Raw genomic sequence first — 10,000 nt, forward strand, 5'->3', positions numbered from 1 at the left:
TTCCGCGTGGGCGTCCCCCCCGCGCGGCGCGGGAGGCGCCCGTTCGTTCGCGTCTCCCGCCCGCGGTTCCGGTGCGCCGTCTCTCCGTCCGCGCGCGTCGCCGGGCGTGCGTCCGAGCCCGCGTGCCGCCTGCCCGTGGGTGCCGCGTGTACGGGGCCGCGTCCGCGCCCGCGTCCCCGAGCGTCAAGTGCAGGCCGCGCGCGCCTAGTGGAGCGTGCCCGCCCGCTCCGTGTATCGTGTGCGCGGGGGCGACGCGCGTTCCCGCGTGTTCCACCTGCCTGCGTCTACCTCCGCGTCTCCCGAGCGTCCCGTGCGTGCGTCTGCTGTGCGCGTGCGTCTCCGCGTTTCCGCGTGCCCCGGGCGTGCGTCCGTGTCGCCGGAGGGCGCCGCCGCCGCCGCCGCCGCTGCGTGCGCGTACGTGTCCCGCGGCGGGTGCGCGCGTGGCCTCTCCGGTGCGCGCGCGCGCGCGCGGCCCCGTCCGTCCGAGTGCGGCGCGCCCTCTTCGGGATGCCGCGCGGGCGCGCGGCCGGCGGGCGCGCGAGTCGCGCGGTCGGGCGTACGTACCTCGTGCCCGTGCCCCCGTCTCGCGCGCGACGCGTCTATCGCGTCGCGCGTGTGTGGCGGGGGCGCCGTGTCCTCCGAAGCACTGCGGCGCGGCCGTCCGCCCCCGTCGCGCCCCTCCCTCCGTCCGCGCGGGTGGGCGTCCCGCTTCGGGGGGGGGGCGGCGGGGTTTGGCCGCGGGCGGGCTTCTGTCGGGGGGGGTCCGCGGGCGTGTGCCCCTGAGGCGTACCTTCCCGTGTTTCGGCCGCGCCGTCCGTGCGAGTCGCCGTGCGTCCGGGCCCCCGTGCGCGTGCGCGAGCGGACCGTGTCCGTGGGTGCCGCGCGTCCGCGTTCCCGCGTGTTCTGCCTGCCCGCGCCTACCTCTGTGTCTCCCGGGCGTCCCGGGGTTGTGTCTGCTGCGCGCGCGCGCGCGCCCCCTCGCGTCCATCTCCGTGTTTCCGTGTGCTCCGTGGGCCCGTCCGTGTCTCCGGAGGGCACCCTGCGGTGCGGGCGCACGCGCGCGCGGGCGCGTTCCCGTCCTTCCGTCCGTCCGTCCGTCCGTCCGTCCTCCTCCTCCTCCTCCTCCTCCTCCTCCTCCTCCTCCGCCCCCCACCGCCCACACCCCGCCGCCCCCGCCGCCCCCACCGCCTCCGCCGCCTCCAAACCTCTTCCCCGCCTGGCGGTGGCAGCCGGCGGCCACGTCGGACTGGATCCGGATATCGCCAGCGTGGGGCCCACGGCAAGGGCGCAGGCGGGGTGGGGTTGGGGGTGCGTGGTGGGCGGTGGGGGGGGTGGCGCCAGCGGTCCTCGGCGGCGGCGGGCCTAGCGCCGCCGGCACGTGCCCCTCCGGTTTCAGTCGGGACCGCCTCCGTGACGTCGAGGAGAGCTTCTCCACCCGTCCGTCCGAGGGCGCGGGGGTTCGGCGGACCGAGGGTGCCGTCGTCCCTCGACGACCGCCTTCGGGTCGCGCGCACACACACGCTCGGAGGCGCCCCCGTCTCAACTGAAAGGAGTCGGCGGAGTAGAAACCGCGGCCCTCGAGACAGCTCCCTAACGCCGGGTGCGTGCGGCGGGGTGCTTTCTACACCCTACAGAAGGAAAACGCCTGTGGCCGGAGTTCTCGACGCCCGCCTTTCGACGCACCCTCTCGTCGCCTCGCTCCGTTTCCTAAGGCTCTCGTGACTCCTCCCGTTCTATTTCAGGGAGGCGCAGCTGAAGGGCTATCCGCTCCGCCCGTCCGTGAAGTTGGGCTTTCCCCCCGAAGGTGGCCGGAAGGGGGTGGGGGGGCGCGTGAGCCAAAGGATCTTGAAACGCGGCGGCGGCGGTACCGCTTTCGGCTCTCGCCGATCCCACGCAGAGGCGGGGGCGCGGGCAGGTCCGCGCGCAGGTGCCCGTGCGAAGGTGCAGGCGCGTGCAGGCGCGGGGCGCGCGCAGCGCGCGCCCTCGGGCAGGTACGTAGAGGCGGGCGCCCGCGCGTGCACACCCCTAGGCGTACGCACGGGCACGGACGCGCCCGAGGGCGCGCGCGTACCGGCGCGGGCGCGCCCGTGTGGGCGCGCCCACGCCTACGCGCGTGTACCCGCGCGGGTACGCACGGGCAGGCACGTGCGTACCGCCCGCCCGCGCACGGGCGCGTGCACGCGCCTGCGTGTCCGTATCTGCAGCCACGGGCGTGAGCGCGTGGGCGCCTACCGTCCTTCTTCTACCTAACGCCGTCACCGGGCTGGCTCGGCGTCCAGGTATGCCTGTCTCCCCCTCCCCTCCAATCCCCTCCCCCTCCCCGTCCCCCTCCCCTCCCCTCCCCGCCCCCTCCCCTCCCCTCCCCTCCCCCTCCCCCTCCCGTCCCTCCCCCTCCCCCGTCCCCCTCCCCCTCCCCTCCCCTCGTCTCCGCTCCCCTCCCCCCTCCCCCTCCCCGTCCCTCCCCCCACCGCCTCCCCTCCCGCACCCCTCCCCCTCCCCTCCCCCTCGCCTCCCCTGCCCCCATCCCCCTCCCCTCCCCCACCCCTCCCGCCCACCCCCTCCCCCTCCCCCTCCCTCTGCCTGTCTCCTTCCTTTTCTGAAACCGGGTTTTCCTCTTCGAGAGCCGTTCCGCCCCTCGGGCGAAACCAACTCGCCGCGTACCGGAGACCGAGTGCAAAGACGGAGCCCCGGCGGCGCGGCGGCGGCGGCGGCTCGGAGCTCGGCTGCCGACCGAGATCGTCGGCGTTCGGATCCGCCGGCTCCTCCTTGGGAAGCCCGTGGGGCGGCTCGACTCTCTCCCCTAGGGCCGCTCCGAGTCCCGAGCCGCTCGACGGCACGCGACGGCAGCGGCGCCGCAGTCAGTTCTCTATCTAAACGGAAACGACGACGATGACGAACGTCAGTCTTCTTTCACACACCGCCACGCCCTACTCCCCACCCGAGCACCGTTCCAACTCGGGTGTTTCTCTCCTGTGGCGGGGGTCCCCCCCGACTGAGAAAAAATAAACCGCCCCCCGAGGACGGCCCGCGTTCGGAGCCTCTTGGTAGTAGCGCGCCTTCACGGGACGACGGCACGCGCGCCCGTCACCCGCTTCCGGAAAGCTCCCCCCGCAGAGAGTCGCGAACTCGGGCGAAGACGGAGGAGTCCGCGTACCCGTCGCCCAAGGTTCAGCCATCGTCCGATTGGAAACCGGTGCCTTCCCGGTCCCGCCTCCCCGTCGATCGACGCCTCCCGGGGGTGGGATGGCTTCCAGCCGAACCAGCCTACCGTACCCTTCCCCTCCTACGTACCTCGGGAGGTCGGCTCGGACAGGGAGGGGCCCGTCAGATGTCCAGTCCGCCGTGAGCTTTCCACGACGACGGTCGGCCGGTCGGCCGGCCGGTCGGCCGGTCGGCCGGTCGGTCGGTCGGTCGGTCGTCCCGGAACACCCCGGTCGGGTCCCGCGCGCGCGCGGCACGGGCTTCACACACCTCGCTCCTCTGGCTTCCCGGGAGACGCTCGCGGCACGGCGACGCGTGCAACGCGGGAACGGCGACGCTGCCCTCGGCCTTACCGTCCCCCCCCTCCAGCCGAATACGGCCCCGGCCCTCACCGCGGGCCGAGTTGGGGGGCTGGGGGTCGGGCCGGGGGGGGGGGATCGGCGGCGGCGGCCCTCGTCGGCAGGCGGCGCTAGCGCCGCCGGCGTGCGGCCTTACGGTTCCCGTTGCGATTCCCCTCGTGGGCGCGGAGAAAAGCCTCTCCATCCGGCCAAGGGGGCGCCCGTTCGGCGGACCGAGGGCGACGACGGGGGGCTGCCCGTCCGCCTGAGCGCGCGCCCGCTCCCGCAGGCACAGGCGCGCGCGGGCGCAGGCACAGGCGCACACGCTCAGACACGCGCTCACGCGCAGACGCGCACTCAAACCCATACAGACACGCACAGACGCACACACAGACGCACGCACAGACCCGCGCTCACGTGCGCAGGCGCCCCCACAGACGCAGGCGGACACGCACACGGGCACGCCCGCAGACGCGCACGCGCACGCACGCAGTCACGCGCCGCACACGCAGGCACACACGCCCGGACACGCGCGCACACGCCCCCGCAAAGACGCGCCCCCGCACAGACGCGCGCGCGCGCGAACGGACGCACGCACGCGCGCAGGCACGCGCGCACACGCACCAGGCCACCCGGAACGTTTGCCAACTCCCCGCCCCCTCAGCACCCCACCCCCCGGGCCCGAGGCGCGTGGTCCCCCACCGCCCCCACCCTCCGACCCCCCCACCGCCCCGCTCTCGGCCTCCCACACCCCAACCCCCCTCCGGCACTCCACCCCCCACCCCCACGACTCACGCACACACGCCCGCCCGCCCGCCCGCCCGCCCGCATTCGGGAGCCGCCGGAGATCTCTCGATGCTCGAGACGCCGACTCACCCCTCTCCCTCCCCCCCCCCGCCCCGGAGACGCCACCTTCCCGAGTCCGCCCGCGAGCCCGGAGAGCACTCGCTCGGGCCGAGCCGCCCGAGGGCCTCTGGGCGGGCGTTCGCGGCTGGCCCGCCGCGCCTCCGCTGGACCTCACTAAGTCCGGCCTCGCTCCCGAGAGCCTCGAGGGCCTCCCTCGGTGAGATGTCTCCCCAGTCGGACCGGGGGGCCCAGAGCCGGTCCGTACCGGCTCTGGGAAGGCGTTCCCGGCCTCCCCCCCGCCCCCCGTTTGCCCGCCCGCGTCGCGGGAGGATGGAAAGCGATGAGGAAGAACGCTCTCGGTGGCGGCCGTGGTTTTCTTTTGCGACGCGGATGCCGGCAAACGCACGGCTCCCTCCCTCCCTCCCTCCCTCCCGACGCAATTTGCCCGTTCAACCCGCCTCACGCGTACCGTTGGCTCGGCGACAGGGACGACGGCGGAAAACGTCTCCCGGTCTGCCTGCTGCGCCACGCGGGCACTCAAAGAACGAGGAGGAAAACTTCGGGGACTGGCGGTCTCATCCCGTCCCGTTTGTCGCGTCCGTCCAAAGGATACGGATCGGAGAACACCTGCCCGTCCGACGCTTGGGACGTGCTCTCTTCTCCCTCCCGCCCCCGGTGGACGCTCATCCCCTCGGGCGCCCCCCCCCCGTTCGGCCCTTTCGGGGGCGAGCGCGCGCGCGCGCCCCATGACGCTCCCGAGAGGTTTCCCCGGCGGCCCGGGGGAGTCTGTCCCCTCTGCCACCCTCGAGCCCCGGCCGGGGCCCAGGTGGACCCGGTTCCACCCCCCCGCCGCCCTTCGCTCCGGTCGTCGGCCGTCACCCGGCGGCCGCTTCGATACCGTCCCCCTCCGGAGCTCTGCGGCGCCGACGGGATGGGAAGCGGTCCCGGCGGGCGCGCGCTGGCCACGGCGGCCCGGGGCCTTCGCTCCGTCTCCTCGAGCCCGGCCTGGCTCCCGGCGTCCTCCCGGGGTCCTCCCGGGGTCCTCCCTCCCTCCCTCCCTCCCTCCCTCCCTCCCTCCCTCCCTCCCTCCCTCCCTCCCAGGGCCCCCCCCGAGTGGGACACGCCGGCTGGCCGGCATGGTGCTCCAGGGCTCCAGCGGGGTAGACGGGATCTTCCTGGCTGAGGGGCGAAATGGCCCGGCTGGGCCGGACCCCCTTGGATCGGAACTTTGGGAGATGGGGCCAAGGTGGTGGAATAGGCTGACGCTTCCGCCTAGCTCTCTTGACGACAAAGACCCGGAAACACAAGCGAACGAGTATGTCTGCGACGAGCGGGGAGTCCTGACCGTCGAAGGCGGGCTTAGACGACGCACTGAGGGGCAGCGGCAGGAAGAGACCTTTCAGGGGCAGAGAGGGTTTACCGGCCCTGCCCCGCGGGGAGCCCTCAGGCACCATTCCCAGAGCGGCTGCTGCAGTGGGCTGGTACCGTCGTTCCACTGCTGTTCCGTCAGGGAGAAGCAGCCAGCCACACAGCCTGCTCACACCTCCGGAACCTGAGGAGGGCCCGGCCGGGCGGATCCCCTTGGCCCAACCGACCCCGCGCTGTGGCCGGCCCCACCGTCTTCCGGCCGCCCCGCGCCGAGAAACGTGTTCGGCGGCGGCGCTGGGAGGCGGGGGAGGGGGGCGGGGGGGGGGAGCCGGGACGGGGCCGGGCGTCCGGCCGCCCGGCGACGCGCCCTCGCCGGCCGCCGATCCGGATCCGTCCCGCTGCACTCCGCGCCGGTTGTCGGCCGCCACCTGGCGGCCGCTTTGATATCGTCTTCCCCCGGAGCTCCGGCGCCGGCGACACGCGCGGGAGGCGATGTGGCCGCGCTGGCCGAGGCGACGTTCCCGGACGCCGGCGGCGGCGTCGGCAGGATCGTCCTGGCCGAGGCGGGAAAGGGCCCGGCCGGGTGGATCCCCTTGGCCCAACCGACCCCGCGCCGTGGCCGGCCCCAACGCCTTCCGGCCGCCCCGCGCCGAGAAACGTGTTCGGCGGCGGCGCTGGGAGGCGGGGGAGGGGGGCGGGGGGGGAGCCGGGACGGGACCGGGTGTCCGGCCGCCCGGCGACGCGCCCTCGCCGGCCGCCGATCCGGATCCGTCCCGCTGTCGCCCGCGCCGGTTGTCGGCCGCCACCTGGCGGCCGCTTTGACATCGTTTTCCTCCGGAGCTCCGGCGCCGGCGACATGGGAGGCGCTGTGGCCGCGCTGGCCGAGGCGACGTCTCGGGACGCCGGCGGCGTCGGCGGGATCGTCCCGGCCACGGTGGGGCGCCGGCGCCAGAGCCACGTTCCGGAATTGGGCCCGCAGCTTCATGTGGCCGAGGCGGTGGCCGTCGCCGCCGCCGCCGCCGCCGCCGCCGCCGCCGCCGCGCTCCCGGGTGCCGTGTTTTAGACGGCGCTGGACCGAACCGGGCCGCACCGAGACGGCGCAGGCAGAAGAACGGGACAAGGCACGCCCCGGCCGTTCGCGCGCCTTCCTTCGCGCGGCCCGGTCGTCACCGGGGCCTCCGGCGTAGGTCCGGGGTGGCCCGCGGAGGGCGCCCCGGGCCCGGGCGCGGTCCCGCGTGGGGTCCGGACCGTCGGAGAATTTTTTCAAAGTCCCGCTCCGGGGGTCCCCGGGCCGAGGTTGCCGCCCCCGGCCCGCCCCGGCCCGGCCACGGACCCGCGCGGGGCCCGGACCTTCGGAGGGGCCCCGCCGCCCGAGAATTTTTTCCAAGTCCCCCCTCCGAGGGTTCCCCGACCGGCCCGCGTTGGCCGCAGCGCAGGCGGCTGGCTCTGGGCGCCCGCGCGGCCCCGGCCAGCTCCGTCACCCCGTCCCGCGGGTCGACCAGAGGATCCCGGGAGCTCCGGGGGGGGGGCGGGGCGCTGGGGGCCATGGGGTCGCGCTACGGACCGATGGCCGGGCCGCAGTTCCGGGGGCTCGCCGTGGGGAGCGGGCCCCTCCCGCCGCGGGGCGTGGCTTTTCTCTCGCCCAAAACGGGCGATTTGGGCCACCAGATTGGTGCTGACACGCTCTCCTCGCTGGGTGACTCCCGCTGAGCAGATGGGAAACCTGGACGGGTCCGTAGACGCCGGTCCACCGACGGCCCACGCCCTCCCCCGCTCCTCCCCGCTTGAGCCGCCCGCCTGGGGCCCGTGCGCCGGCTCTCGCGCGTCCAGATGTCCAGCCGCGGTGCCTCCCCCCGGTCTCCAGTGCCCGAGGGCGGCGTGGCACGGGCGCCGCGGGCCCTCTGACCCGCGTGCCCCTTGTCGCAGGCACCCGCGGTGGCCGCGGTGCTCGCCAGAGTGTGCCCCGCTCCCCCCCTCCCCCAGGCCCACGTGCCTCGCGTGTCAGGCGTTCTCCGTGTGCGGGGTCCTCGCGGCCACCTTTCCGCAGCCGGGGCGGGCGAGGCAGAAAGCGGGTCCTCTCCGGGGCTGTCCTCGCCCGCCTCCTGGCAGCCCTGGCGGGGGGGTCTTCTCCTCCTCGCTTGTGCCTGGGCTGACCCGATCGATGTGGTGTTGTCGTGCTCTCCCGGGCCGGGTCCGAGCCGCGCCAAGACGAGGGACGGACATTCGTGGCGAATGGGACCGCTCTTCTCGCTCAGCGCGCGGGCCCCTCGCTCCTCCTCCCCGCCCGCCGGTGGTGCGCAGAGGGGCAGGGGCACGGAATCCGGCCCGACCTCGCTCATCTGCCCTCGTTCGCGGCCTCGCGGCCAGCGTCGGCGGTGGCGGGGTCCTGAGACCGAGCAGGACAGCCTCTGCTCGTGGCCCTGGTGTTCTGCCTCGCGTCGGGCCCTCCCCCGCCCCCCGCGGCGGGGGGGCTCTCTGGTCAGACGCACCCGCGCGCCCCACCCAGGTGGTGCCGGTGCGCCTCGAGTGGCCCTTTGGCGGTGCCCCTGGAACGCTCCAGGCCGTCCCTCAGGTGCCTGAGGCCGGGTGGCGGTGCCGTTTCCCCGTTCCCAGCCCACCCTTCCGGTCACCGCTCACGCGTGTGGGCGTGCGCCCCTCGAGCCGAGAGAAATAAAAAACAGGAGTGCGGCCGAGAGGGAGAGAAAGGATGTGGAGGAAAAAAAAAAAAAAAAGAAGGGGGGTCGAGCGGGGTAAGACCTTTAGAGCACGCACGCCTCGCGGGAGGGTGCCGTGCCTGATCCCGAGAAGGCGGGGGTGAGAGAGGGGTGCGCGCGTGCGTGCCCGCCCCGGTGCTTGCCGAGACCCGCGTGAGGCAAGCGAGAGCGGAAGGAGGAGGGCCCGCGTGTTGCTTCCGCCGGTGCCGAGGGAAGTCACCCTTGCGAGGTGGGGGCCCAGGCTGCGTAGCCGCGGCTGGGCCCCGGCGGTCCGTTGTTAGGCTCTGTCGTACCTCCTCCCCCCCGCGGGCCGCCCTAGAGCGCGGACCCCTCTACAGAGGGAGACCGGGGGGTGTGTTGGGCTTTTAGGTGCCCAGGCAAGCCTCGGGTGTGCGCGGCGCGTACCCGCGAGGCCCCGCGCGCTCGCCGGAGCCTGGCTCCGGTGAGGCGGGATGAGGCGGAGAAGCTTTAAAAGAGAAACGGAAAAAAAAAAAAAACGGACGACTCAAAAGGCGTGACTTTCCGAGGCCCTCGGTCGCCGCTGCGGTGCCCCACCCGTTCCCTCCTCGCCCGAGTGGAGGGTGGACGCAGCACGGAGCCGGGAGCACGCGCCGTCCCCGGGTGAGGCAGAGCCGCCGTGAGCACGAGGCGGCAGGCTCCGTTCCCGGCCGCAGAGGCCCACTGTGCCTTAACCCCCCCGCTGGTGCTTACCAATACCGCAGGCCCCCCCCGCCCATCCCCGGGGCGCCCTCGGGCGCCTGGCGGGGGCCCAACGTGGGGGGCGATGGGTGGGGACGGCCCGTCTTCGGTGAAGAAAGTCTTCTCTAGTCATCTCCGAGGGTGCCTTGGGGGTGCCGGATCCCCCAGCCGCTGCCCCTCGCCTTGCGCGCAAGCCACCGACCGTGGCTCGCAGGCAGAGCCCCCTCTCCTTCCCGCCCGGTGTGGAGGGAGAGGTCCGCCGGCCCCGCGGTGGGGCCGCGCGCCGCCCTTCGCCTGCCGCGGCCCGCGCCTCCCCCCTGCGAGTCGGGGGAGGGCCTTCGCCGGGCCAGCCGTCTGGCGCCGGGGTCGCGCGCGTCCGTGTGTGCGTGTGAGTGTGCGGCCCTCCCGTCGCGCGCCTGGTGCGGTGGGGCCGGGGGTCCGTCCGGCGGACGGCCCCCGCGCCGTTGTGTGCCGCCTCCCGCCCGCACCCGTCCCGTGCCGCCAGCGGTGCGCGGGTGTGCGGGCCCACCTCCTCACCCGGGAGCTTTCCCGGCGATGTGCCCCTGGGCCGGGGGGATGGGCGTGCCGGGGGCCGCCCCCGCAGCGCCTCCCTCGCCGACGTCGATCGACCCCGCCCCGCCCGGCCGGCCCGCGCACACGCCGTCCCCGGTCTGGGACCGCGAACCGGCCTCGCCGCGTTGGGCGTCGCCACCGGGCCTCCCCGGCCGGTGGTGTCCCCTGGCGACGCGCCCTCGGACCCGGGCCCGGGCCCTGTGTGCGCCGGGCGGGTGGGCGGCGTGTGGCCGTCGTGCGCGTGAGGGTTGCCCGCTGGGT

The sequence above is a fragment of the Loxodonta africana genome, unplaced genomic scaffold (assembly GCF_030014295.1).
Source record: "Loxodonta africana isolate mLoxAfr1 unplaced genomic scaffold, mLoxAfr1.hap2 scaffold_486, whole genome shotgun sequence".
Lineage (NCBI taxonomy): Eukaryota > Metazoa > Chordata > Mammalia > Proboscidea > Elephantidae > Loxodonta > Loxodonta africana.